Source organism: Telopea speciosissima, chromosome 10, assembly GCF_018873765.1.
Source record: "Telopea speciosissima isolate NSW1024214 ecotype Mountain lineage chromosome 10, Tspe_v1, whole genome shotgun sequence".
NCBI lineage: Eukaryota > Viridiplantae > Streptophyta > Magnoliopsida > Proteales > Proteaceae > Telopea > Telopea speciosissima.
The window spans coordinates 5,973,463-5,999,314 of NC_057925.1; the positions used below are offsets into that span (position 1 = coordinate 5,973,463).

Consider the following 25,852-nt stretch of genomic DNA (forward strand, 5'->3'; position numbering starts at 1 on the left):
GGTCCCCTATTGTCCCTACTCCCTAACTTCACATGGTAACATGGTAGTATGGAATCATATGCTAGACCTGCTCACAAACTTAACCAAAAAGTAACTAATTGTATCTTGCATCACTGTTCAGACTATCCAAACTGGAAACTTGGTCCGTAATCCACTTTGCTAGAACCATCTGATGTTCATGTACAGTCTATTTATAGAAACATTTCCAGCCCACATTATTAGATGAACCACTAGTACTGATAAGTACACTCTTTTTCTTCAATACTGATAATTATGCTCTTGTTCTTCAATATTTATTTGCTTTTTTTCATTTTACAAAAACAATAGGTTGGGAATGATTTGATTAATGCATTAATTATCATATAGTTGTTATGTTCTCTTCTTCTCGCGTTACATCACTACTGAAACTCACTGTGGGAGAGTTTTGGTGGCCTGGTTGGCTCATTGAATCAAACAGTTAGGATTTGCATTTTCCAAAAATCTTACCTAAAGCCATAGTTATCAAGGCATTGCCTAGGCGGCACCTTGGTGTCCAAGCGGAAATCCATGGGTAAAGCGGTAGCGCGCCTTATTGGAGTCAAGAAATGGGGCCGCCTTGGTCACCTAGGCGTCGCCTAGGCGGCTAAGGTGACACCTTAGCCCACCTGGTGGTCAAGGCGGTCGACTTTTATATGTCAGCTTTCTTTTTTTACTTTTTTATATGGGTGCATCTGTTTGTAACCATATATTTTTGCCCCTTATAAATTGATGTGTCACTTTCTTAAAGGGGCTAAGGATGTAATTTTACTATCATCTTCTCTATCCTCCTCAAATCACGCCAGGTTTCTCATCTTCAACTCCAGCTCCGATGTCCTTGAGCGCTGCGCTCTTCCTCTCCATCTCACCCCTTATTGTTGCTTCCCAATAGCAGTGAGAAGCCATGTTTGCCGATAAAGAAGTGCCAAAAGCTTAATTATGGATATGAATCTTAAGAAGTACTTCGGCATGAGTCCAGCGAGCATATATTTCATTTCCCACTTCAATCCATGACTCTGTTTATCTCGCTCTCTGTTTGCCATTGAATTTCTTTCACGATACTCTCCTCCAATGTGCAAGAGTGGATCATGCCTGAGCATTACTAGAGATAGAGTGTAAAACATCAATAGTGGGAGAGAGGGAGAGAAGTGAAAAAAGACCAAAAGGGATGGTCGATCACAGTCCACAACCCTCTGTCTCTCCCACGGCAGCAGCATTGATGATGACACCATTGTAGCATCAACGGGTTCGAACCGAATCAGACGATCCAATTAAGGGGCTTGTATGATTCTTTGCCCTGGTGATGGTGGGCCTGGGATGAGCGCGGCAACAACGATGGCCTCAAATACCACTTGGAGCTCTTCCTGACAACAATGGTGGGATGAGCGTGGCCAGCACAACGCTGAGCACCAAAAAAGGTGAAAAATCATTGTAGATATGGGTGTGAATGGGCAGTGCACGGTGGCCTGTAGCCCATGGAAATCGGTTACTTTGGTTGTGAGTTGTGGCTGTAATGTATGTGTAGAGGGTTCCTGGTGTAGCCATGGTGGAAGGGGAGGGCAAATGTTGTAAACCCACGATGGAAGTGAGTGCGAAGCACATATTTTACACTGAGAATACGACTTCGTCTGTGGCTCTAGCTGCTAACATCTATCGCAAGCTGTTCTCTCAGAAACGAGGAAGAAGATGTCCCAATAGCACATGATTTAAGAGATCATTAATGGGTTTGCATAGCAGTACAAAGGCTAAATTGTTGAGATCGCTTCAAAACGAGAGGGAGAGAAGTGGGAAAGGCAAAAGTTGTTAGATTATATGGGGCCAGAATACCGTGGGGGTATTCTGGACTTTTTTCCTCTTTTATTTATGTCTTTTATTATGTCTTGTATGTGTGGATTAGTCCCACATTGCTTATGTAATTATTTTCCATACTTCATTATGATTATAAATAGATGAGCTTGGGATGATAATTAAATCATCCAAGCCTTTCCCTAATTTTAAATCTCTCTACATGGTATCAAAGCAGATTTCGAATTAGGGACCACCCCTCTTCAAATTTCAGTTTTTTCCTTCTCTCTCTCTCTCTCTCGATTTTCTCCTCTCCTCTCTCTCTTCTCCCTTGTTCTCTATTCTCACATAGGGCAGCACTGATGAGGTGATCATTCGATCCAGTTGCTGCCCCCATTACCTCATGGATGCTACATAATTCTACTCGATAGGAACCAGCCATTCCAGCCTGCGAAAATTGGAGCTTCAGTTTTTTGGGGATTGCTTCTACTTCTCTTACAAGGAATCAACTCCTCCCTTTGAAGACCACAACCTGCAGCAGGATTTTCCTCTTATTGGTTCAAGTTCTTATCCCAGATTTGATTACAGTTTCAGGACCTCCTAAGATCGATTTTTACAAAAACAGGGTTTTGAATTGTCGATCTAGGAGTTTGGGCCCTCTATTGTTTCTGAATTTTTGAAGGCTGTTTCTCCACTTATAAGGACCCACTCGACTGCACTTTGGGCTTCAACAGTTCAGTTTTTTGAAGACGTCCTTGAGATTGATTCCACCATCACAGGGTTTTTGAAAAACAGCCTATCGATCTTGGGGTTGCTGCTGCCTATTGAATCTGATTTTTTGCAGGTGTTTTCTTCAATTATTAAGGGCTCCTCGACTTCAGTTTCACCAATTCACTGCAGTTTTTTGGTCTCTTGGATCCTTCATTGATTTCAGCAATTCAGGGTTTTGTTCAAAACCTTGACAATATCGATCTAGGTTTTTCATTGGCTGCTGGTTCTGATTTTTGGAGACTTTTGTCATCTCCTTACAAGGGGCTTTTTCCTCCATATTTCAGCTCTTCACTTGAAGATATTATTGGGCTTCTCTGCTGCCACTATGGGTGATTCTTCCACCTCTACAGCTACTTCGGATCATGATGGCCACAGCAAGACAGACTATCACAGTTTTCCACCCAACCCTATTAAACTTGATGGCTCAAATTACCTTCTATGGTCCAGATCTGCCTCCTTTGCCATTGCTGGCCGTGGTCTCACCAGCCATATTAATGGCACTAGTGTGATGCCCAGTGACCAAGACCCTGCTCAGGAAAGGTGGCTTGCCAGTAATGGTGTTCTCATGTCCTACCTAATAGGCTCTATGACTCCAGATTTGCAGCATAACTTTCTTCTTCTGGACACTACCTCCCAGATTTGGGCTGCTTGCAAGGAAACCTACAGGCAGCTTGGCAATGATGCCCAAGTATATGAACTTCGAAAGAAAGTCCTTCACACCACTCAGGGAGAACTTTCCGTTTCGAAATACTATGCTACTCTACGCAGTCTGTGGCAACAGTTGGACCACTTCTCTGACTTTCACCCTACTACAATTGCTGACATTGCTTCTTATAAGAAGCATGTGGACAAGATCAGGGTCTATGATTTCTTGGTTGGCTTAAATGTGGAGTATGATCAGATTTGTGTTCAAGTGTTGGGCCATACACCTTTTCCCACACTTGAACAATCTTATGCCTTGGTGTCCTCTGAGGAGAACCGTAGGGCTGCCATGTTGCACCCTCCTACTACTGACAGATCAGCTCTCAAGGCTGCTATCCCTACCACTCTTGCACCTAGTGGCACTGCATCTCTTGGTGATTCTTCTACAGGGACTGTTGTTTGTGAGCACTGTCACAAACCCTATCACACCAAAGAGAAGTGCTGGAAACTTCATGGGAAACCGGCTGATTTCAAAGCTAAAAGGGCTGCCAAGACAAAGATAAAGACAAAGACCAAGGCCCATCAAATTGAGACTGTTACTGCAGCCCCTGCTACTGACACTGGTCTATCCCAAGATGATCTACAGGCACTCCTACGTATGCTAAGGTTTTCCGCTGCTGCTACCTCTACTACATCAGCTACTGCCAATTCTTCGGCTCCTTCAAGTTCACACTTTGCCCGGTCAAGTATTCCATTTGGTGGCCATTGTGCTTCTGTGGCTTCCCATCCTTGGATCATAGATTCTGGAGCTACAGATCATATGACCGGTTCCTCTAATCTGTTTCACAGATATTCTCCCACTTCTAGGAAAGATAAGGTCAAAGTAGCTGATGGTTCCCTTTCTTCCATATCTGGAAAAGGAATCATCAACTGCACTTCCTCTCTTCCCTTGTCTTCTGTTTTGCACATCCCTAATTTTACTACTAACCTTCTTTCCATTAGTAATATTACTCGTGATCTTAACTGCAAAGTCACTTTTTTCCCTTCTCATTGTGTGTTTCAGGATCTGGACTCTGGGAAGACGATTGGATTGGGGTAAATTGCACGGTGGACTATACCTGCTTGATGACGGTCGCTTCTCTCCACCACCATTACCTTCTCCGCTGCATCAGAACTCCTTGGTCTCTTCTGAACACTACCAGTGGCACTCTCGGTTAGTTCACCCCCCTTTAGGAATTTTAGCTCATTTATTTCCTAGTTTGGTCACCCTACATACTAAGGATGACTTTTTTTGTGAGGCTTGTGTTCTGGCCAAACAGCCACGTTCAATTTATCCTATTTCAAATAAAAGGAGTTCTTCTTGTTTCAATTTGGTGCATTCTGATGTTTTGGGGCCTAGTCGTAAGCCATCTATTTCTGGTCATCGTTGGTTTGTCTCTTTCATTGATGTCATTCTAGGAACACTTTATCAGATTTTCTCATGTTTTCAGCATTTTCATAAAATGATACAAACTCAGTTCCAGGCTACTCTCAAAATATTGAGAAGTGATAATGGAACGGAGTATACTGAATCCCAATTTCAAAAATATTTGGCTGATCATGGCATTATTCACCAAACTAGTTGTGTTGATACCCCTGCCCAGAATGGTGTGGCAGAAAGAAAAAACCGCCACTTGTTGGAAATGGCCAGGGCTTTGATGTTTGCGAGGAATGTCCCATCTCAGTATTGGGGGGATGCGGTTCTCACTGCAGCCTATCTCATCAATAGGTTACCTTCTTGGGTTCTTAATTCCCGTAGCCCCTCTGATATTTTACTGGGCCATTCCTCCTTTATTGTGCCTCCCAAAGTATTTGGGTGTGTGTGTTATGCTAGAGATACCAGATCTCCAAACCAACTTGAACCTAGGGGGCTCCGTTGTATTTTCTTGGGTTATTCTCCAACCCAAAAAGGTTATAAGTGTTACCATCCCCCTTCCCGTCGTACCTTGGTTAGTATGGATGTTGTTTTCCATGAGACCCTTTCTTATTATTCTTCACCACCTCTTCAAGGGAAGAGTTCTAGTGAAGATGTTTCTTTTGAGATTCCTCCACTGGAGATTCCTCTGGCTGCTGCCTAGCCTCCTTTGACTGCTACCCAGCCTCCTTTGGATGCTGCCCATCCTATTTTAATTAATACCAAACCTCCTCTGGCTGTTCCTCCCTCACCTAATGGGAATCCTTTACAGGGGGAGACCATAGAAAATTGTGTTGTCAATGTTCCTATTCAGGGGGAGCTAACTCCAGTCCAGAGAACTATTGGTGAATTTCAGAAGAGAATTGACAACTCCAACATACTCACCTACACAAGGGGCAGAACCAACAGAGGGCAGCTACAATCCACTTTAGCACCAATACCCATCCAATTGCCGGCTCCAGATCCAGATCCTCCATCTCCTGGTAATCCCTCTTCTTCCGACCTACCTATTGCTCATCGCAAAGGTACTAGGACTTGCATTTTACATCCCATATCTCGTGTTGTTTCTTATAGTTCTCTTTCTCCTTCTTTTCGTGCTTTTGTATCTTCTCTTTCTTTTGTCTCGATTCCTAAGAATTGGCAGGAAGCATCTACAAATGGAAAGTGGAAGGCAGCAATGTTGGAAGAAATGAGAGCACTACATAAAAATAATACATGGGATCTTGTGGCTCTTCCTCCAGGGAAAAAACCAGTTGGATGTAAATGGGTCTTTGTGGTCAAACAGAAGGCTGATGGTTCTGTGGATTGATATAAGGCACGTCTGGTTGCAAAGGGGTTCACTCAAACTTATGGAGTTGACTATCAGGAGACCTTTGTACCGGTGGCAAAGCTCAACACTGTCAGGGTGCTATTATCTTGTGCTGTAAATCTTAGGTGGGATCTTCAGCAGTTAGATGTAAAGAATGCCTTCCTCCATGGGGAGCTTGAGGAGGAGGTATATATGGACATTCCACCAGGCTTCTCTGATGACAGGACCAAGGGCAGGGTCTGTAAATTGAAGCGTGCACTTTATGGGTTGAAACAGTCACCTAGGGCCAGGTTTGGCAGATTTCACGAGGCTATGATTTCAGCAGTTTATAAGCAGAGTAATGTTGACCACACTTTGTTTATCAGACGATTTGGTGACAAGGTAACTCTTCTCATAGTCTATGTGGATGATATTGTGGTCACTAGTAATGATGGTAATGCTATCAAGAATTTGAAGCTCTTCCTTGGTCGTGAGTTTGAAGTAAAAGATCTTGGCCCTCTAAAATATTTTCTAGGGATAGATGTTGCTCGATCTTGAAGGGCATCTTTCTTTCTCAAAGAAAATATATCCTTGATCTATTGTAGAGCAGGTTGCTAGGTTGTCATCCTTCAGATACTCCTATGGAAGCTACTACAAGACTTAAGGAGAAAGAGGGTGAACCTGTTGACAAGGGTTGTTATCAGCGATTAGTGTGCAAACTAATCTACCTCTCTCACACACGACCTGACATAGCCGTTGCTGTCAATTTGGTGAGCCAGTTTATGCATGATCCCTATTCCTCACATATGGATGCAGTCCGTCGTATTCTACGGTATTTGAAGTCTGCTCCAGGAAAGGGAATTCTTCTCTCTCCCAATGGTCACCTGAAGGTTGAAGCTTATACTGATGCCGATTAGGCTGGTTCTACTGACAGAAAATCTATCTCTGGCTATTGTTCCTTTGTGAGTGGGAACCTTGTCACATGGCGTAGCAAAAAGCAGAATGTTGTGGCAAGGTCCAGTGCTGAAGCCGAGTTTCGTGCGATGGCCCAAGGAATTTGTGAGCTTCTATGGCTTAAAGGATTATTGCAAGATATTGGTGTTGCTGAAGCCATTAGCATTGCTCATAACCCTGTCTACCATGATCGTACTAAGCACATGGAGGTTGACCGACATTTCATCAAGGAGAAACTTGAAGCAGGCCTCATTTGTGTTCCCTTTGTGAAGTCTACTAATCAGCTGGCTGATGTGTCCACTAAGGGACTTAGTGGCAAGTTTTTCTTCCTATCTTAGTCAAGTTGGGCATGCAAGATATCTATGCTCCAACTTGAGGGGGAGTGTTAGATTATATGGGGCCAGAATACCGTGGGGGTATTCTGGACTTTTTTCCTCTTTTATTTATGTCTTTTATTATGTCTTGTATGTGTGGATTAGTCCCACATTGCTTATGTAATTATTTTCCATACTTCATTATGATTATAAATAGATGTGCTTGGGATGATAATTAAATCATCCAAGCCTTTCCCTAATTTTAAATCTCTCTACAAAAGTGATGGTCGATCAGTGGAGGAAAAAAAGAGCAGAGGGATGGGGATAGAGCATCGGAGACGGAGAAGAAAGGTAGTGAGGAGGAGGGGAGAAATTACAAAAAAATCCCTTCTCTTAAGTAATTGGCAAGTAATGTGGGTTGGGTAAATAAGTCCGGTTACAACAATGTGTTGTAACCGGGTTGGTTACAAACAGCTTCACCCTTTTTATATAATGGCTTTTATTCTAATTATTTGCTTGTCATTGTCTGGTCTTGTGTATAATAACTCTTTGCACTGAGATGCATGGGATCAAGGTTATAAATTCCCTTTCTAAACCCACGAAACCAAATACTCAACTCTTGTGTGCGTGTTTGCGAGAACCCTCGACCTTCGGCAGCAGTACTTTCTCCCTCTATTCCGGCTCCGACAACCTTCCTCAGGCAAGTCTTCCTCTGGTTATTCCGGGTGCAGCCAGTTAAGTATATAGTATAATAATGTTGTTGTTCACGTCTTCTTCTTCTTGCTTTCCTTCTCTGTTTTTTCAACTTTTCTTCTCTGAGTTTATTCACCACTGCTCAATCTTCTTCTTTCTCTGTTTTTTTTTACTGCTGTCCGCTGCTGACTCTTCTTTAGTTCTTCTCTGTTTCTATTTTCCTGATACTTCTTCTCTGTATTTTTTTTTTTACCGATGCTTCTTCTTCTCTGGAAAATTTTTTTACTGATGTTTCGGCTGGCTGCTGCTTCTTCTTCTCTGTAATTTTTTTTACCGAAGCTCATGCTTCTCCTTTTTTTCTCTTTTTTTTTTCCTTTTAATACCGCTGCCCAGTGCTCACTGCTTTTCAGTGTTCACCTTTTTTTCTGATAATCAAAATAACTCACTGTTTACTCCTTCTTACCACTGTTAATCTCCTCCTCTGTTTTTTCTTTTTCTTTTTCTGCTCCCTCCATGAATGTGTTGCCATTACTGAATTGGAAATTCCAGATGCTTATTGGGTTTATTCTCTGTTTAATGAGTTAATCATCCAGGTGATAAGTGATAACTAGGATATTTGTCAACCACTCCATTTGCATTTTCGGTTTCTGCTGAAACTTAACCTATGTTGAGAAGCAAGGTGCTTAGCAATATACCATGTTCTTCTATTTGAATAGTATATACCTTGTTCTTCTATGATTTTGAATTTTGATGTATCATGTTATTCATGTATGGTTTTTGATAATATAAGGTATATATTGTAGCATACTAAATGAAGTTAGAAAAGAGGGGGAAACTCACACTTGGTTGCCTTGACGCCGCCTAGGCAGGCGCTTGTCGCCTAAGCACTAAGGCAGCCCTCCACCGCCTTGGGTTGCCTTGACAATCATGCCTAAAGCTGGAACAGCTTCTGATGGTTGCTTGGAGCTATGGACCATCCAAAATGGGGAAATAAAACTACAAAGGTTGCATTGACACTGGCAATCTCAACCACCAGGATCTCTTCTAGTAACAATATGTTCAACAATGAGCAGATACCTTGCTAGATGCATTACCAATGAGGATAACATGATATCTAACTAATCCGCTTACATGACCTTTTATGTTTTGCATTTTCTATATAAGCTTAATGTTTTGTGTTTTCTAAGTTTCACAATGCAGGACCAAAAATACGCAGCTGTTATTGCAGCCACACCATCATAACCAAGAAACAAGTGACTGAAAATCCAGAACAACTCTTGTTCTCGAAGAACTCAATTCAAGACAACCAAATATTATCTGAATGTAGCCATAAATTTTGTGATGGTAGACAAATGCATTAAATGAAGAATGAAACGATCAATTTTAGGACAAAGATTCAGCTCTTCTTACACAGCCATGTTCTTTTTTGAACTAAAGAATCAGTACCATAGCCAATGCCTGACGAAGACCAGGCTACAGCATGGAAGTCATTAACCGGCTTTGGAAAAGATTTGTGTCCTTTAATGTGTTATGAAGGACCCTCTATTTTAATCCAATACAAATAGTTAAAAAAATCAAATTCCAACAAGATAAAAAGTCAACCCCCCGTCCCCCAGTTCAAGAACAAAAACTGAATTTTCAATTGTAGAGGCGATTTTCAACTTTCAAATGTTAGGTTTTTTCTCAAATCTAAAAATTCCATAAACCTTATTATGATAGAACATCACTAAAAACCAAAAGAGTGGCTAAATAATCTCTTGTTTTGATATCTAAATAATTATTTTCATTCAGAGCGACTTTAATAGCATTCACGCATACAAAATAGGGTTTGACTGGAACATAATTATGCTAGTATAAATCAGATTTAAGCAGTCTTAGACTTGTTGGAAAACTGGTTTTGTGCTCTAACGAATACAAAAGGTCCCATTCCTATTGCTTATTTAAGTTGATTTACATGAATTATATGTGCTATATACTAAAGATTGAGTGGAATAGGCCATATCAGTGTATATATACAGATTAGACTACCAACCTAGGGTCCAAAGTCGAACTAACATTTTGGGTTTGATTTTTAAAAATCCAAGGGTTCCACTATGTTTATTGGGTCTAAAATAGGCTGTCCTACAAGTTTCATGACCTAATTAGGTCATATGGCCCCCGAAAACCAAGTTTGAAGTTTCAAAAAATAAAAACCAAGTTTCAACCAAAACATCCCAGTTTCAGGCCTGACCAAAACATCTCAGTTTTGGGCATAACCGAAACCTCGAATCTTGAGTAAAGATCAATTGCAATATTTTAAGTGCCAAGGATGTTTCAATTTTACATTGTCTACCACGTTGTTCAAATCTGCAAAGGGATAAAAAAGCAGGAGTGCAGGACAACCATTGAGGGAGAAGAGCACCCAAGGAGGGTCTTTGCCTCATTGAAGGAGATCCACAATCAAAGGAGAATCACAATTCCAAGGTCTTTGATCCTATTGAGACAACTTACTTTTCATGCTCCAAAATGTTGGGTAAGATGACCGAGCAAAGCAGTCACTAAGTGAGACATCTATTACTGAAAAATTTGTCGTTAAATCAAACTAGGTACTTGATTGATAATTCACTATCAAACCTTCAAATTACAAACTAAGAATCAAACATAAATTGAATCAAATTATGTACCGTTGGATGTTATAAGTGGATGTTTTGACACATGCAAGTTGGATGTGTTGAAAGTTAAACATTAGGAGACTAATTATGTAATAGTTTTCTTTTTAAGTTAAATTGGTGCCTAACAATTATATGGCACAGAGAGGCTTCCCTCCATGGGACTCCTAATTCTGCCACGTGGCGGGGTGATGTGGCCATTTTGGACCATTAGATAGATAGGGGACGGTCTGTATAGGCCACATGTCAAATTTGAGACTCAAATTCAACCTTATCTCCGGTGTATTTGCATGCATCCCATGTATGTCCCTGCATCTGTACCGTACACCAACTAGTACTCTGCACTCTCCCATTTCCTGAATTTTTTAGATCCCTATTTTGCCACTTGGCATACTCTGCTTGCTGAAACTTGACATGTGAGCCGGGGACCTAGGGATCTACCTGTCCACAGAATTTGGACACCATCAAGGATACTTCAAACAGAATTAGATTGACTTGAAAAAGCAAAATAGTAATATAGAAAACTTAATTTTAAAACAAATAATCATAGGATGTTTTGGAAATGGAAGAGATCTCCCAAGGATGTCATGGACAAGGTTCAAAAACTCGTATTTCAATCTCGTTTCGGTCAGACCAATATTAGCAAAATTTTGACTGAAACAGTGCATTTTTTCCATGAGTTTCACTTGGTTATTTTGAGGGGGAAACCGCATAAATGACCGAAATTTTCAACTGAAATTTCGACGAAACAATGTGTTAGTAAATCAGAACCTTGTAATCAGATCAGAGCATGGAGAGAAAGAGGAAGAGAAAAGAGATGTCGCAAGTTCCAAGAGAGGAGAGAGCCTGCGGACTGAATTAGGATTTTTTGCCGCAGGTCTGCTCCCTTTATATATACTTATTATAATGTCAAAATAGCAAAAGGACAAGTATACCCTTACATAAACGACTAGCTGAGATAGAAATAAAACATAAGAACTAAGACAAAACAAAGACTATTTTGCCCCTATAACCTTATGTCTCAACACTCCCCCTCAAGCTGGAGCATATATATCACCCATGCTCAGTTTGTTACAACACGACCGAAATCCAGGAGCAAATAAGGAGTTAGTGAATACATTAGCAATCTGATCAAACGAAGGGATAAACAGAGCCTCAACAAGCTTCTTCAGGACGGCGCTGCAAACAAAGTGACAATCCACCTCTATATGCTTAGTCCTCTCATGAAAGACCGGATTACTAGCAATATAGATGGCTGCCTAGTTGTCACAAAACATTTTCATAGGGGTTGGAACAGGAAACCCCATCTCAAGAAGGAGAGATCTAATCCACATCAACTCTATAGTAGTATGAGCCATGGCTCTATACTCTGCTTCAACACTGGACCTGGCAATAGTGGTCTGCTTCTTGCTCCGCCACGTAACCAAGTTTCCTCCAACAAAGGTTCAATACCCTATAGTAGACCGACGGTCACTAGCTAAACATGCCCAATTTGCATCAGAATAGGCAACAAGCTCCATATGTCTATTTGGACGGTAAATCAGTCCCTTCCAATGGGCTCCCTTCAAGTACCGAAGAACCCGAACAGCTGCATCCCAGTGAGATTTACACGGGGATTGCATAAACTGGCTGAGACCCCAACAGCGTAGGATATGTCTGGCCTAGTGACTGTCAAATATAACAACTTCCCAATCAAACTTCTGTAGGCATGAACATCCTTAAGACCCTCACCATCATCAGAGCCAAACTTGTGATTAGGATCTATCGGAATGTCTACTGGCTTTGTAGCAAGCATACCAGTCTCAGTCAGGAGATCTAAAACGTATTTCCTTTGGGACAGGCTGATTCCCTTTTTACTTTGGATAACCTCAATCTCAAAGTAGTGAAGCTGGCCAAAGTCTTTAGTTTGAAAATGCTGCTATAAGTAACTTTTCACCTCCTTGATCCCACTCTCATCATTTCCTGACACAATGATATCATCAACATAAACCACCAGAACAACCAATTTCTCTCCTTGGTGGTGAACAAACACAAAATGGTCTGAGAAGCACTGGGTAAAACCAAAATCAGTCACGATGGAGATAAACTTCTCAACCATGCTCAAGGGGACTGTTTCAGCCCATAAATAGCCTTGTACAGCCTGCACACACATCTACTATTCTCCCCCTAAGCAGCATACCCCGGAGGTTGCTCCATATAGACCTCTTCAAGCAGATCACCATAAAGAAAGGCATTCTTGATGTCCAACTGGTACAAAGGCCAATCAAAATTCACAGCAAGAGAAATGATAAGACGAACAAAATTTCAATCGAGCCACAGGAGAGAAAGTCTCAAAATAGTCAACACCATAGGCCTGGGTGTACCCCTTAGCAACAAGACAGGCTCTAAGCAGATCCATCGGAATGATACTTAACAGTGTACACTCATCGACACTTGACCAGATCTTTACCAGGAGGTAAGTCAACCAACTCCCATGTATGTCAAGTCAGTAAGGCATCCATTTCCACATCCATGGCACTCTTCCAAGCAAGGATAGTAAGAGCTCAGTGTGAGTGCGAGGCACAATATAAGCAGACAAGGACGTAGCAAGACTATGAGGGAAAGGCAAAAGATGGGACAAGGAGACAAATTTCTCAATTGAATAGGCAACTAAAGACTTTTGAGTACAGGAACGTTTACCTTTCCGGGTGGCAATTGGTAAGTCATCACGATCCGGAGCAGCTTGTTTATCAGGAAGAGTAGGTAAGATCGGATCTCCACCAGAGGTTGAGGAAGGTGCAGGAAGCGATGCAGAAGGACCAGTCTGATTGGAATGGAGCTGCTCAATGTGCCTCTTGCGCCGGTACACCTGTAGTGGAGGAGAAGATAAGGGAACAATGGCGGGAATGGGAGGAGGGTGTGACACAGCTAATGGATCACTGTACATGGTACGCTGATCCGAAAAATAGGATGTTCCTTCAAAGAAGGTGACATCAGCACTGACGAACTGTCATCTAGTAAGAGGATCATAACACCTATATCCCTTCTGGGTCCTAGAGTAACCCAAGAAGATACACTTGGTTGACCAAGGGTCTAATTTATCACCATGGAGATAGTGATTATGAACAAAACAAACAAACCCAAAAACACAAGGTGACATGTTAAAACTCGAAACACCCAAAAACAAAACAGAAAAATGAGACTTGTCACCAAGAATAGATAAAGGCATTCGGTTAATTAAAAAACAAGCAATAAGAGCTACATCACACCAAAAATGTTTAGGCACCTGCATATGCAACATGAGGGCCTTGACAACTTCAAGTAAGTGTCTGTTTTTCCGCTCCGCTACCCCATTTTGTTGAGGAAGTATAAGAGCAACTGGTTTGATGGATTATGCCATTAGCAACACAAAAGGAGGATATATCAATTGAACAAATTCCAAAGCATTATCAGACCGAAAAACTTATAAAAGCATTAAACTGAGTCTTTATTTCATTGCAAAAATTTGGAAACACATTTAAAAATTCTGATCTATCCTTTAAAAAGTACAGCCAAGTCGTCCTAGAATAATCATCCATAAAATTGACAAAATACATAAAACCATGTCTATTACTCGTCCAACAAGGACCCAATACATCCGAATGTACTAAAGAAAATAAAGAAGTACTACGGGGCAAAGGACGAGAGGGATAAGTAGCACGATGATGCTTACCCAACTCACAGCCCTCACACTCTAATTTATTTAAAGTCAGAAACTGAGGAAAAACAATCTTTAACCTAGACAAAGACAAATGGCCTAGCCTACAACATAGTTGTCATGGCGTCGCCATGGCGACCGTCCTGGCGCTGGAGAAGCATGCATGGCGACCTACGCCATGGCGTCCCTCTTCGATTTCTTGTTCCTGTCTCTCTTTCCCTCTTCGATTTCTTCTTTCCCTCTTCGATTTCTTCTTCGATTTCTGAATTTTCTTCTTAAAACTTGAGAAACAATAGAGAAAAAATAAATTATGGCTTGAGTATACATCTATTAAAACATTAAAAATAGAGAAAATTAAAAATAAAACATGGTCGACATGCTCGCCATGGCGGGCGACATGTCGATATATCGACGTGACACCCCTCCACCGACTTGGATCGCCGTGATACCGTGACAACTATGGCCTACAATGCCATTGAAAAGGGGACTCTCCACCAACAGTAGTAGCTGCAGCCGAAGCAGAAGGGGCAGCGCCACTCAGATAATATAGCCCATTTTTTCACACCCTCCACCAATCGTCTTCCTCATGTGAAGGTCCTGAAAAACACAGTAAGAAGGGGAAAATGTCACAGAACAATTCAGATTTTTTGTAAGTTGACTAACAGAAAGAAGGCTTAAGGAAAATTGGGGAACATGTAAAACAGAAGAAAGGGAAATATTAGAATTAAGACAAACAGTACCGTGACCTGTAACAGGTGTAGAGGAACCGTTGGCCACAATAATAGGAGGGGTATGAGAGTCAGATGAAATAGAACTAAAAATTGATGACTTAACAGTCATATGAGCGGAAGCCGCTGAATCAATGATCCAGGGTGTGGAAGTGGAAAGAAAAGCAGCATGTGTACCTGCATGAGCCAAAGTGGCAGCGGTAGTGGGTGCACCAGCAGTGGAAGTGGATGACTCTAGACTCTTGATACGACGCATGAGGTGTTGCATCTCATCACGGAGGTTGGTAGAAGAATCTCCCACAGTCGAACCAGCCTTAGCATCACTAGGTGTAACAAAATCAGAACCATCTTCCGGAGCTGCATGATTAGCCAAATTTTGAGCCCATTTAGGCTTCCCATGCTTGGACCAGCAAGTATCAATAGCATAGTTGTCACGGCGTCTCGGTGACCCAAGGCGTTAGAGAGGGTCCAATTTCAAGGCAACACCAAGTAGGTGACCAAGCCGTCTGCCTAGGCGACCAAGGCACCCAAGTCGGCCAAGGCGCCGCCTTGGATGCCTTGACAACTATGATCAATAGTGTGATTTGTCTTCCCACAATAAGAGCATAACCGGGCTGCTTTATCAACATGCTGCCCACCAGAATTTCGACCACCAAAACCACATCCTCCCCCTGAACCACTGCCTCTAGTAGTAGTAGTAAAAGCTGAATTCTCCTTGAGGTTGGTTTTAGGCATGGAACTAGGAGAAACATTGCATTCGAGTCGAGAGAAGGTATCATTCAAGGTGGAGACAGATTCACCAGCAAGTAAATGCCCCCTTAACAGCCTTGAGACTAGGATTCAACCCAGCCAGAAATTTAGAGACAAAAAAATCATTCCTTTGGGCCTTCAACTTCTCCATATCAATGGTAAGGGGTTGAAAAACATTTAACTCTTCAACCATCCCCTTAAAAGCACTGTAATAATCCTGGAGAGATTTGTCTGACTGCTGAAATTGAAATAACTTCTCATAGAGCTCAAAAATACAGGTCATACTCTTCTCTTGAGAGTATGTTTCCTTTAGGTCATCCCACACTCCCTTTGCCGTGGTGTGGACATGACATTAGCAGCAATATCCGGCTCCATGTTGTTCCATAACCAAATAAGAATAATAGCATTCTCCTTATTTCAGTTGTTGTAGTCCTTGGAATCAGGTTCTGGAGGAGGAGAGGTAATGTAGCTAAGCTTGTCCTTAGCTATAATGTAAACCCGGACAGCTTGAGCCCACAATAAGTAATTAGAATTCTCTTTCAACTTGATAGAGGTAATCTGAACATTGACATTGTCAGGAGTCTTCGAATCAGCCATAGTAAGTATCCTTCACAAATCGATAAGAGCAAGCACCCAGGGCAGCAACCGATTGTGAAGTAGGTAGATGATAAGAAACCAGTAGCAACAACCAACACCAGCTACTGATAGAAGGAAGATATATACTCTTCAATAAGGGAAGTAGCACCAACCAGCAGCAAGTTCACACCAGAAAACACCAGCCCAAAAATCGATTCAAGGGTTTTAGAAGAAATCGATCTCAGGTTTCCAAAGAGGGTAAAAATCTTTAATGAGGTAACAAAGGCAGCCAATCCAGAGTGCAAAGACCACACGAAGCAATAAAGCTGATGAGAAAGAAGGCCAGAATCGCAAAGCTCCAAGAAAACAACTTCCCAATGAAAGTCGATATTTGTCAGGGTTTTGTTTCTGACATTGATTTCAGTAATCTTCAATAATGGTTGGTGTAAAACTCCAAATAGCCATGTACAGTAGATAAATAGAACAGAAAATCACTCCATTAATTGTCAAAAGGAGTGGATTTAATCCATAGGTAGAACAACTATAGGTGGCTGTACACCAAAAGCAAAAATCGAAAAGGAGAGATCAGAAGAGAAACTTGGGCAGTACTCTAATCTGATTAAAAGAGCTCTGATACCATGTTAGTAAACCAAAACCTTGTAATCAGATCAGAGCATGGAGAGAAAGAAGAAGAGAAGAAAGAAAAAGAGAAGAGAAAAGAGATATCGCAAGTTCCAAGAGAGGAGAGAACCTTCGGACTGAATTAGAATTTTTTGACGCAGGTCTGCTACCTTGTATATACTTATTATAATGTCAAAATAGCAACATGACAAGTATGCCCTTACATAAACGACTAACTGAGACAGAAATAAAACATAAGAACTAAGACAGAACAAAGACTATTTTGCCCCTATAACCTTATATCTCAACACAATGCATTTTTGTGACCGAAATTAGTGAAATTTCTACCAAAATTAGTGAAAATGCTGCTTCTGGGTTTCGTCTCGAGCATGTCGAAACTAGTGAAATTTCCCAGAGATTACGGCAAAATTTTGAACTAAGATAATAGATGTGATCACAATGGGGAAAGCCGGGCTTCGACTTTGGAGGCATCCATGGTAGTTCAATTGACCTCTTCATGAGACATTAGAAATTAGTATCTTCTTCAACAGTGGTCCATGATGATGACCAGCGTTCCTGGGTCTCTCTGCTGCCTAACATCATCAAACTAAACACAGATGGCATCTCCTTTGTGAATCCAAACCCAGAAAGTACTAGAGGTATTTAAGAATCATGATAGTCTAGTGCTTCAAATTTTTTGAAGATCAACTGGCCTGACTGATTCAGTTACTGCAGAATTCAAGGCTATTATTCAAGAGTTAATTCTCACTTGCACATGGTTGGATGAATGTGCATATGGAGGGATATTCTTCTCTTTTTATTCATTGGCTTCAAGCCCAACATGCCTTATTCAGATGGCTAAGGCCCTTGCTGGTCAAGGACATTGCTCTTTTTCTTGGAGGAAGAGAACAGTAATTCTACTGCAGATGACTTAGCTAGGGGAGGCATAGATAGACAGTCTCTGTGAGTGGGCTTATATCCTATGATGTAGCTCTCCAGTGGGTTTAGATCTTGGCCAATTGTTGTTCTTAAAGTTAAACCTCATCTCCTGTACTTCAGCTATTCTTTATTCAGTATACCTCTTAGTTATCCGTCTCTCCATCCCCCCCCCCCCTTAAAAAAAATTTAAAAAAAAACTCAATTTTAGAGCATTAAATAATATACTCTCTTTGTCGTACAATGTTTGTCCCCTGAAAAAATAAAAAATTTAAGGTAGGATGGTTAAAGCATTAAAGGCGCCCATTTTCAAAACTGTCTGATTACGTATGATATAATGCTACCAAGTAAGACAATAAATGCAAGGGCAAACGTCATAAGCTTGCAAAGAATCTGCTACTTAATTCATGTGATGGAGAAACTATTTGGGACACCCAATAAAAGGGAAAGGCATTACTGGGCAACACCAGAATTAAAAATTCAGAACTGAAAATTTAGGTTAAACCTCAAGGCAGACCTATTGAATTAGTTTACCAGCTAATTATGCAGAACTTGAACAGGACAGCAAACTAAAAGCCTGAGCTGATTCAAAAAACAAAGTAGCACCAAACAAAACTCATGCAAGCCACTAGCTGAGGGAGAACAGAAGCAACAATAGAAATAGTAATCACAGGGTACTGAGCAAGAATCTCAATTTGGACGTGACCTAGAGATGAAGACCGAAACAGTATCACACAACTTTTCAATTCCATAAACCCAATAAGAATGTCCACCACTGTATTTAAAAGAAATGACTCCTAATGAAAACCAGACTTAGACTGAAACTGAAAACTTTTAATAAGACTTGCCACTATTAGTGACTAACTAAAGGCTGAAAAGAAATTAACAGAAGATGGAAATGAAACAACACTTAAAACCAATTAGTGAGAACGTTTGTACTACTTCATACGAACACGTCTTACCTTTGAAGGCATCTTAACGCCACAGTAAGACTGGTCTATTTATAAAACATCTAAACAAAGTAGCGTATTTAAAAACTTTGGATAAATTATCAGTCAGAGGAGCCATTAAGTAGCAAACAATACTTTCAAACACCCACAAATTCATGCCAACGAAATAAATTACGACAAACAACAAGCCAGTAGCAACAGTAATCAAAGGAACATTATAAAAATAAAAATAAAAAAAACATACAACTCTCACCAGTAATGAGAGGCAAAGCAACCTATATGGAAGTTGCTCCAGGAAAACAACACCCCAAGGCTTAAAGCTCCCAACGAGGATAAGCAGAACTGTTCCAGGAGTAATACTCTGCCAACAACGTAAAAGGAGAAAAAGAGAATCAAAATGAAAACTCTGCAAAACAGAACAATTTCAAGGATCTGAAAATGGAAACCAAAATAAAAAAATTGAGCAACATGGTATTTTCTTCCTGGTGCCGTGTCAAGGAAAAACACCGCCATTCTTAGCCTAAAAACCCCGGTGTGGCCACCTAAGGGAGGTCTAGGGTTCTAGAGCACATCCACGAGAGAGAGAGAGAGAAACAGAAGAGGTAAGTTACCTGCTCCCGTTACGGGAGAAAGAACGCTAGATCGAAGCAAGGATATCGCTGGGGCGAACAGGGAAGACGGGAGTAGAGACAGCAGGAACTGACGAAGATGGCATGACGCTCGTGGTTCTCGTCGAGTCTATGGTTTTTCCTTTTCGGCTTAAAAAGGCTCCGTTTGTTTCACCGGAAAATCCAAGTCCAGAAAATAATGTTTCAGAATTTTCTTTCTGAGTGTGAGCTTTGAGGCGTAAAAGTGATTAGCTTGAATTCTTTCTGAGTTTGAGTTTTTATTGAAAACTACAAAAATCTATACAATCCATAAAACAGCTAAGAAACAAATAATATTGTACATAAAATGGGTATTTTTTTATTGAACCTTTTTTTTATTGTATTTTGTAATAGTCCACTCCACATAAGTTTGGGGGAATGTTCTCTGTGCCGCAGCGCAGGCTGCGCTCAGGCACATGGGCCTGTCACTCAGGGGGCAGGGTGGTCATTGCACCCAACCCCATGTGCCTGGGCAGAGCCTGCGCTGCGGCACAGAGAACAGCGCCTCAATTATTATTGAGGAGAGGGTTCCCTATATTGCCCAAGTGCAGTAGCCGAATGACGGAACCCCCTTTGGAATCTGACAAAAGGGGGAGAGACATTTATGATATATATCACCTCCACATGAACAATGATTTGTGAAGGAGTGTGCAATTTCATTTTTAAGTTGGCGTAGTGCACAACCTTTCCCTTTATTATTGAGTTTGTATATGTTTGAGTCAGGTTTAACTCCATTAAATGTAAATGGATAAAATTATAATTGTGTGGAGATTATGGTTTTGAGATTTTTTTTTTGATAAATGAGGGTTTTGGGATGTGCTATATATAAACATGTTAAAAACCCTGGACACGAGCAATGGGGATCACATTGTGAGGTGGAAAGTGGTGTAGAAAATTTTTCTGACTTTGTACAAAATTTTGTGAATAAATGTCTAGTGCACTTGGTAGCTTGTGATGCGTAAAAGCCCATTGCTACTCGGAGGTCTTGGGTTCAAGCCTCTTGGTTCACACCTTCCCTTCCCCTTAGAATAGAATAGAATAGAGTAGGATCTATAAAAAATAAAAAAAAATTCTTCCATTCTTTTGAATGGAGAAAAAAAAAAAATTCGAAGAGAATCACTTAATCCATGGGTTTCGGTCATGGGATGGGACATGGAATTCACTATTCTAAGAGAGTCCAATCAGAACATCAAATCATCACGAGCGTAATAGACCGCAGGTGAAGAAATTTTTTTGCCTTACGTAATCAAAGAATAAAAGCTTACTCAAGTATGTGCATCTATGTTTCCTTCTCTTTTGACATATAAGATTACTTGCTCAAAATTTAATCCAAGGCTCTATGCTCTCAAGAAAATAATGTATACTCCAAGGATACGTGTGCTTTAGTGTCCACTTACAACAGAAACCAGCTACATAAAGTAACTTTCTAAGAAAACCTTCTTCAAACCTTTATTCTTGCATGTATTGAAAAGAAAGGAGAATGAATCCCACATTGTGGTGGTGTGGATTCTTTTGCACGCCACCTCACAAAACTGTGGCACCTACACTCTCGCTCCTTCTGCTCAATTAAAAACCCTATATTGATGGTTCAAACTTGCAACTCCTATTGGTGCAAAACTGCACATGGGCATCCGAGGAAACCCTTTCACTAAAAATAAAAACTAAAAAGAATCCTAATACTCCATGCTAGCAATAAACCATCTCTAAGAGCTTCAAATTCCATTGAAAGAACCTTTGTTGCAATATTATGATGAGTTTTCATTGTTACGAAAACTCCCATAGAATCTCTAATAACAACTCTAAGTACCACACCTTAATTTTCATACATTGAGAAAGCTGCATCAAAGTTTACTCTAATAGAAATAAGTCGAATATGACCTCCATGCATTAAAAGGATGAAACTCCTATCCTTAGTTGCAAATTTGGCAACCTTAAAGCTTCACCTTTATAATTCCATAATTCTTGGCATGTAAAGGAATTTAATAGAAAAATAAATGTTGTTGAGATGATGATGTAGAGATGGATGAATGCTAAAACTACATGAGGTAAAATAAAGGAAAATATTTTGAGACGATCAAGTGGCCGTAATAGAAGAGGAGTTGAAGGAGTGCAGTTATAATGTGGTAGGGGCATTGTCAATGAAGCTATTGGGTGCAACTATTAGGAGGAGTGATATTATATAGATTAGGTTCCTACCCAAAAAAATAATATTCTATTGATTAGATTTTTACCAAAAAGATATTATATAGGTTAAGAGCTACTAAAGAATTAGTTATAAATTTCATTTCGGTGGCCATTTTTAATTGACGGACTGAGAAGAATTTGGGGATATATCAACCATTTTCATCAAAGGTTTCAATCTAACATTTTGTCCCTAGATTGTTAAATATACTTTGTTACCTGGTCATGTGGTTTGCGTGGCTCATGTACCTAGGCATAGAAACACGCAAAAGTAACGTGCTGCTCCCTATGGAAAGTCAGAAATCCCACTCAATGCGATGTTTGCATGTACACTCCCATTGACCAGCGCATGTACAGGCTCTAGAAACCTAGACAATGATCTCTTTCATATATTCTATATAAATATGTATATGTATGACTAAAACCCTATATTATACCTTTTATTAGGATCAATTCTATGGCTATGGCAAGAAAATAATCTGAACAAATGGACTAAAATTGCAACCAAGCCCAAAAGACTGTGATTCTCGCCCAAAAGACTATGATTCACAAGTTCATTAGCTAAATCTAGGTGGGTTTTCATTTCAAATGAAAAAAAGAAAAAGAAAAGGAAAATACCCATTTTTTAAAGAAAACCTCAAAATATACCTGAACTTTTGCTCTTTTTTTTCCAAAATAAAATGAAAAAACCCCTTCCCAACATGACCTTAAATATATAAGTTGAATGATGGAGCAGATTACTAAATAAGTACAGAAAGACTTAGTTTGAATTAAGTTAGAATGAGGGGCAAAATCTGGAAAATAACATCTAAAACGTTTCCTAGATATCGTTTTGTGGAACTTCGTCTAGTCTTTCATGGACCAATGAAACTTGACAGCCTAACCCTAGAGTTAGATATGCTCAACCATTGAGAGCATTTGAAACAGCACATTAATCATGATCTTTCTTTGTATAGCTTCATTTATTTCAATAAAAGCTTTTATTGAAAATTCCATCTGAACAATTTCATCCCAAATTGGAAACTATAGATACTTTTTGGCAGATTTGAGTGGTTGATCTAAGATTAAGCTTCAGAGATTTTACAACTCTATTAATAAATGGATAGTTATTCATTAAAAATAGAGTGTGACGTTTCCAAAAATCATAAGACAAATTTTTGTAATCAAAATCGTTTGATTCCACTCAGAGTTGGGAGAATGCACAGTAATTGCTAGAGACGGCTTAGATTTAAAAAATGTGACTAAATGTGCTATTTGAAGGAAGCTCCACAGTGCCTTTTTTTTATTTCACCATTTTCCCTAGATTGATACTTTGATAGTCCATAATTTGTTTCTTTGGTTGCTATCTAGGCTTGCATATCCAAGGAATTTAAATTGTTCTTCCATTTTGGTTTCTTTCAGTTTTAGAGCAACTAATCAGAAAAAGAACCTAGTGAAGTGGTGCTTTTATGAGCATTTTAGACTAATTATTGTCGAGTTATCGACTAATCCTATGTAGCCTTCAAACACTTTTTCTGTTAAGATAATATTGGGTCAAAAAAATTGATGGTTTTCAATTTACACAATTTCTTTAAAGGGATTTTCTTATTGACACCCGTGTTAAATATTTGTAACTTTAATTTTTTGCCTTTTTGGTATGACACACAATTTTTTTCATTTAGGGTAATAATATTATTTCACATGCCTATTCGACAAATATATATGTTAATGACACCTTTTGATAATGACATAATGATATGTTATTTTTAACTTATTTTTAAAAACCGTTTTATACCCATTTCCTAAAATTCTTTTGAGAATAAGACAAGAACAATTAAAAGAAGGTATCAAGTTCTAAATAGACCTATGGATGTGTCATCCAAACATCCCCTTATTTAAAAGAGGAAAACTCTAAAACAAACATCCCCTTATTTAAAAGAGGAAAACTCTAAAACAAGCTTTTGATACTCTGGTGGTCTTCAAGTCTTTCCCTATCTTTGCTTCCCTTTCTTGTTGGTTAGATGGATTCAAATTACTGAAAAAAATACATATACGTCCAAAGAGTGACCTCGCAGAGTTTGGCTTGTAGTTTTCTTCCAATAATTAGTTCATGACACATACTTTCACTTCCTCATAATAAAATAAAAGAGTGGATAAAAGGTCCAATGAATATATTCCTGATAAAGTTGATTAGATATTAGGGTGTGCATGATTGTACTTTTTTATTTTAAAAGGTTACTGTTGGAGAAACTTATGGAAAGGAAAATCAGACGGATTTCCATATTCATGGAAAGGGTGATCAGATCAGTGTAATTGATTCTCCAAATATTACTGGGAATCTGGCTCTTACCCAAGATAGATTAATTTGTAGCTGTCCTACAGGCTATGTTCATTGTACAGAATCATCTCAGCAGCTGTATGGTCATCTATTTAAGAATAAAGAAATCCTCCTCAAAGAATCAAGTTGAGAGAGGAGTTCATCGTGGAGTAGGGTTCCTTCTTTGGGAATGCCGAACCACGTTAAATTTGCTTTGTCTCTGTGTGTGATTATTTTAAGTGCAAGCTAACATGGTATCAGAGCGAAATCGTCCTGGTATTTTCGAGCTTTTGATGTCGATATTCGAAGAGTGAAGATCTGCTGTTCCTAGTGATCGTTTTGATCTCAGCTAAGTTTTCTTTTCTTTCATCTTCTTGTTTTCAATCTATTCTCATGGGAGATACTTCTGAAAAAACATCTGGTGACTCAGTTAAATCACCTAGTGTGGCTGAGATTTCTAAAGTCTCAACTGAGACTAACAATCGGCTTACATCCATTAGCCTTAATGGTAGAAACTACTTACCTTGGGCTCGGGCTGTTACCATAGCCCTTGGTGGTCGCTCCAAACTCGGCTATATCAATGGCAGAGTCACACCACCAGATTCTAATGACCCAAAATTTGCTGAATGGGAGGTTAATGATAACCTTGTTATGAATTGGCTTTTTAACTCCATGGATCCTCACATTTATGAAATTTTCTGCTACTCTGAAACATCTAAAATTCTATGGGATTCTCTAAAGGATATGTATGGGCATACCGAGAATGCTTCTCGGGTGTTTGAGTTACAACAAGAAATTTCCAAAATGGAGCAAGCCCCTGACCAGACTTTCACTGATCATCTTAGTAGTCTCAAACGCAAGTGGGATGAATTACGGCAATATCGCCCTCTTGCTACTACTGTTGATGTGTATGTTAAGCGAGAGGAACAAGATCATATTTTTCAGTTATTGGCCAGCCTTCGTTCTGAATACGAAGATCTAAGAAGACAAATTCTGATGAGTAGTACCCTGCCATCCTTTGCATCCATTTGTTCTATCATTCAACGTGAAGAAACACGGCGTCGTGTGATGAATCCCAGTTCAAAAAATGGAACTGATATGCCTGAAAATTCTGCCAATGTTGGAGTCTCTAAAGGAAAGAAAGGAGGACGTGGTGGTGGTAAGAAAGATGCATCTCGATACCATTGTAGTCACTGTGATCGAGACGGTCATACCAAGGATCGGTGCTGGATTCTTAACCCTCATTTACGCCCTACCAAAGACAAGAATGTTGATGCCAAAGGAGCCGGTGAAGCTACTGCCACTTCTAATGTTGTGTCATCCGAAATTCTTGGACAGCTGGCCTTGCAATTTCAGAATTTTTTAAAAACCAACAATGGATCGGCTATGGCACCCACTAGTTCTGCATCCTCGGCCATTGCACATACTGTTATACCCGTACCCCGGGATATAATTAAATATCATTTCTTCTCGTGACGTGTAGATCATTGCCATGTATCTTGGTGACTGTTCTCCATGATGGTCAAACCTAGCTACAAAATCGTTGACCACAAGCACGGGTTTACCTGTGGAGGAAAGATTCCTCAACCGCCGGTGGGGAAAGTTCGTTGTGGCGACTTCGTCGACTACCCTCCAAGTACCAGCCCGGGAAGCGAGGAGTTCGAGGAGAGAGCATCTGGACCGTCACCTCGTTGGATAATTCGTTCGGTGATCGCTTAGCATTGCCGTGGCGAAATTGAGTCATGGGTAATAAACCATGACAGGGGAAAAGTAAGTTCTAGCCTCAAGACTTATTAATTATTCTTCCCTTGGTAACCTCGAAGTGCGGGTCCGGGCTTGAACCGCTCGAGCTATTTCATGAGAGAAGGGAATAATTTAAGTTCGGGTCCGCGTACCTTTAGGAAGTACATTGGGGACTTATACCCATC

At 40.2% G+C, this 25,852-nt stretch overlaps 1 protein-coding gene across 1 annotated transcript in view; it reads right to left on the reverse strand.

Moving 5' to 3' along the window:
- The window catches only part of LOC122643089 (phosphatidate cytidylyltransferase 1-like), a 40,278-nt gene extending 21,112 nt beyond the window's left edge, over nucleotides 1–19,166 (reverse strand). Inside the window, exon 1 of the mRNA XM_043836724.1 lies at nucleotides 19,054–19,166. The gene's annotated coding sequence lies outside the window, so the exon portion shown is untranslated. The remainder of the gene's footprint in view (nucleotides 1–19,053) is intronic.
- Nucleotides 19,167–25,852: the final 6,686 nt, after the last annotated feature.